Here is a 4,936-nt window from a genome sequence, read left to right as displayed (position 1 = left end):
TTCAGCAGTAGATATAGGGTTTCAGATTTTGGCGATGTTAACAAATGGAGTTTGGTCATGGTGCTTCGTCATTACGAGTATTTATACCGTCGTCGGTAGGAATTAAAAAAGACTCAGAGTGGCCATTACGCATCGCCGCTGTCCGGCCACTGTTTACAGTGGTACGTAATAAGTGTCAGTAACGATTTACACTTGACCGATGGGGGCTGCGACGTGAGGCAGTGCAAGGAGGGGCGGTACCTTAGCCTATACGTAATAGAAGGTGTTTACAGTCTGCACCAATCAGGCGTGATTGGAGAGGATACGTCACGGCCAAGCGGCGACACTTTTCACACACTCAGTGGTCCACTTGATGATCCCCTCCCTCATGAAACAAGTTTGTGTCCCGGAGGAGATCTCGCTGACTCCATTAAGAGTCATGTATTGCGAAAGTCGGAGCTCATATGAGATTAATACAGCCTGTATCAGACACTGCATAATACTTTTCAACGCACAGTATTGCATTTTGTTGTGGGCTTTTTTTATCACGTTGATTAGAGGAAACGCTTCAGTGCATTATATACTACCAGATGCACAAATAGGAATATCAGCACATCAAATTTAGTGCAAAGTTTAGACATTACAAAATAGAAGACATTTTTATTGACCCATTGAATCTCATCGTAGAACGAAACTGATGATACATTTTTTTTTCAGAACGCAGCAACATTTTCTTGATTAGACGGCACAGATGAAGTATGAAATAATTTAGATCTTCAGAAACAGCATTTATTTCTTATAAGAGGCCCCATGATAGTTGATGGTTGAGACAAAATCTAGCGGAGTATTAAGTTTCTTTCCGAATTCCATGATTATCTTCATCAAAGTAGGGCACTGAGTGGTCATACGTGCTCGATCTTCACGGACTGTACGCACCCGTTTGTTGTGGCATTGAGTGTCGTGGTGTTGAGTGTGCGTGTGTGTGTACCTAGTTATGCATTCATGTTACGTCAAGTGAAAGTGCTTTGATTACAGGATGCACCTATCAATGACGTACTTAACGCTGTCCATGTTTAATGCGGTCTAATGGAACTGTACACCATCCTGTGATTTTCCAGATGAAACGTCCAGGCTTTATCATCTCCAGAGTCACTGGTTATCAGCGAGCCTGTGGTTTCATTCACTGCTTCAGAAGGAAGCGCTATCGTTAATAGATAGCAAAGTAATTCTTTATTGTTGTTGCTGTTTTTTTTTCATTTTACATTGAAGCGTCAAAACGCAAGACGGAGTCGCACCAAATAATTCAATAAGGTGTACCATGGTGTTCCATGGTCGCCTTCCAGTATTCAATAAATATTCGTATCAGGTCAGGGCGGTTAGCTATTCTCATTCACCGTTATAGCGGTTTAATGCTTGTTGACCGTCATGATGCTGCGTTAGAAATTACCACAAGGGATGACATTGCATCCATCCCGAAAGGAATATATAATGTATATGTAATATATCATATATACATATATATATATATATATATATATATATATATAACAATAATCATAATATATATATATATATATATGTATGTATTTAGTAAATATGTATATATTATATCGTAGATAGGTACATTTCAGCATTGTATCAAAAATTTGTACATATCAATTGAAACTGGCTAAGTGATGCGACCATCAGGTTTACACTGTTTCCTTTTCATTATGTGAGTCAGCATTTGATTGAGTTTGATTTTATTTTGTTTCATTTGATTTGATTTGATTGGTTCCTGCATTATGATTATACCTGTGGATTAAAACGCATGACATTCCTCTAAAATTTTGTCAAGTGACACGTGACACGTGGAGGTGTGGTAGTCAATGTATAGAAAAATCCACCAGTCACTACACGTGCACGTATAGAAAGAGCATTTCTGTTGTCGAGCCTGAATGATCAGGCAATATCAATATTTGATCGAAATTCTGCTGTGTCCCTGCAGGTTTCGTGGAACATGCAAGGATGGTGTGAATAGGATTCCTCCGCACAAGGTTCCAATTTCATGTAAAATTAAGAATATTTGTACACACACACGTGTGTGTGTGTGTGTGTGTGAGTTTGCTGTTGGTAATATATTTCTCTCCACACACAAATACAAGCAAGGAAACAATGACAACTTTTAATTTAGTCTAACATGCAAATACCGATGAAATCAATGTGATGCTCAAAAAAAATTTTTTTTTTTCATTCCAAATTTGGACTTTACTAACGAAATCAACATAGAAAGCTTTAAAGTCTTTGTTTGCATTTATTCTATAAATGGTGTTGGGCATGAGAGAAGTTTTTTTTTTTTTTTAAAGTAGAACAGAGAGGAATTGTGTATTCCTTACTGCTACTGAAAAGATTTCATCATCTTCTTCATAGCAATCTTTATGGTGAAATATCATGCTGTCTTTAGTAGATATGAACTTAGTAATTAGCAATTCAAGTTATCGCCGAGGCCTCTGCGTATTTCGAAATTTTATCGCCAATATTCGATGTCATAATGTTATCATTATTTCGGGTAAATAAGGCTATCAATATTGGCAATTCATTTCACTCACATACCCTCCTGTAATCACTCTTGATGTGGAAAACTCTCTCCTTAAAGAGGACATAACGCAATCCGTCGCCGACAAAGCGATCTGCTTCCTATATAAGATGAGCATTTGCCATGTACGTGACATAAAAGGAAATGGGTTTAACGATGAAGACTAAAGTGGAGAAATGACAACATCGTCATCAACTCGATCTGTGTTTTCTTGTGTCATTAATATGCACAAATCCATTGAGAAGAAACGAAGGATGTTCGTGCTCGCGCAGAAAAGGATACACTGAATATAGCAAACTTTGGCAAAGTGTGTGGTTATTTCCACATTAAAGGAGCCGTAGAACTAGGCCATTGGAAAATTGAAATGGAATTTTGGAATAATTCATTCAGTTGGGGGCAGAGACTGTTTAATTCCGGCCAGGCGGTAAATTTTGTGGTCACCGTGGTATGTCGCAATAAGTGACCATGCAGAGAGTCAAGGGCTAATAATCAACCGTTCGCCTCGACCTGAAGCTCAGGGATCGTTGAGAGCTGGCTGTGTTGAGCTGAGCGCTCATAGACTAAAACCAATGCGGGGCACGGCGTGTTTGATAACTATGTATAGTGTGTACACTCGCAGGAAATTAGGTTAAGCTAACTCGTGGCAACCATTCATTACTTATTTGTGTGTAGTCTTGTCTTTGCTTTGTTTGTTAATAAGGTTTCTGTTTGTGGCTTTTATTTGCTCTCCAGAAATAAAAGAAGAGTTGTATATCCGTTATTCTCCCCCTTTTTTAAAGGAGCGCAGTGAGTTGGACAATTGCTGTAAATGCCCCGTTTACTAAATGACCCAGCATTTTTTTCCTTTCGCAATTGGTAGCACGAAGTATTGCTGAAATTAATCGTTTTCACACGTTTGTGTATTTCAGACAAACGCACTTATAACCAAAATAACACGAAGACACTGCGTACTCATAGAGGTGCGTTGTCGCAAACTCAAATAAGAGGTAACTCGGCCTGTAGGACACATCAAAAATTTAAATGTTTTAAATTTGTTGATTTTGTTTGAATTTTCCTCGACACTTGCATTCCAATTCATGCAAAATGTAAAACACAGTCAGTGTTTGGTGTAACCGTGACTCGGAAGACATCTGAGAAAACGAAGAAGAAAAAAAAAAGGTAATGCGAAGAAGTATTCAGCACGTTGTATCAAAATCATGAGCGACTGGAGATTAATCATCATCATGGTCGTAATCATCATCATTAGCCAGTAAATCGTCTCCATCGGTGGTCATATATTGTCGTCATCGGTGTCGACCACGATCGTGATCATTCTCTTTTCATCCTTGATTTCACTGACTTCAGCTTCAGTTTGATTTCAATTTTTGAGCGCCTTTAATCATTTGGATCATGACTTCCTGCTGTCATCCATGGTTCAGTTTCGATCGCTATCGATTATGATCTGTTTGCTTACTGTGTTGACTCAGATTACCACAAGTGGAGCGCTCCTCTTTAGTCACAGTGCAAAAATTTAAGATAGCTCACAGTGGCTTTCAGTAATGCGATACCATTTATTTTCATTCTTAAATGAAGTTTGAATTTTTAAGCTTGATACATAATTACAAATGTGTGTTTTTATTTGTATAGAATGTCTTACTGTGTGTTTTCAAATACGGATGTCACAGATCAAAGAAAATAAATAAATGAATAATAGAGAACCTATCCACCACGAACCAAATGACTAATGGGTAGGTATACCTACGTACTTGGGATAATCACAGACCAGAACACCCTTGCATGGCCAACTTTCAAATATCGAACATTTTGTGTTTTTTTTTTTTTTTTTTTGTTATCTTGCGTCTCTTCCGCTTTTATGGTTCGTGGTTGAATGCCGGTGCGGTAGTAGTCCAATAGTGTTTGAAAAATAAAATATTGAACAGTATAATATCTAAGTATAGTAGCCTTTACTTGCCCGTTTCATTTCAGTCATTTGTCTGAATAGCAAGCACGCCATGTTTGTCACCATTTTCGTGAATCGATATGTCCTATTACAAGTGAACATGCCCTATTTCTGCCGGTGCAAGTAGATTTCATGGCAAGGACATCGATACGTTTGTATGATGTATTAGACCTCAATAAACACAATGCCCTTTTGACATCCTTAATCCACTGTACCATTATTTAAAGGAACGGCAATATGAGTTTAAAATGATGCAAATTTGTATTAAATGCAAAACAGGTTGCCTAACTGGCAACCGATAACGAAACTTTCCCCTACTTCCAAACGAAGTTTTGACGATGATAGCGATGCTTATACTTAATTTATCCATGATATGACTTGTATATACATACATGTAGGGCTTACATGCTTGAATATGATAATCGCAACCCTGCAAATTTAAT

This window comes from Diadema antillarum, unplaced genomic scaffold, assembly GCF_040938485.1.
Source record: "Diadema antillarum isolate AM-2024a unplaced genomic scaffold, OU_Dant_1.0 scf00000072, whole genome shotgun sequence".
NCBI lineage: Eukaryota > Metazoa > Echinodermata > Echinoidea > Diadematoida > Diadematidae > Diadema > Diadema antillarum.
The sequence above is the reverse complement of the archived record's forward strand: the minus strand, read 5'-3'. Positions refer to the sequence as shown.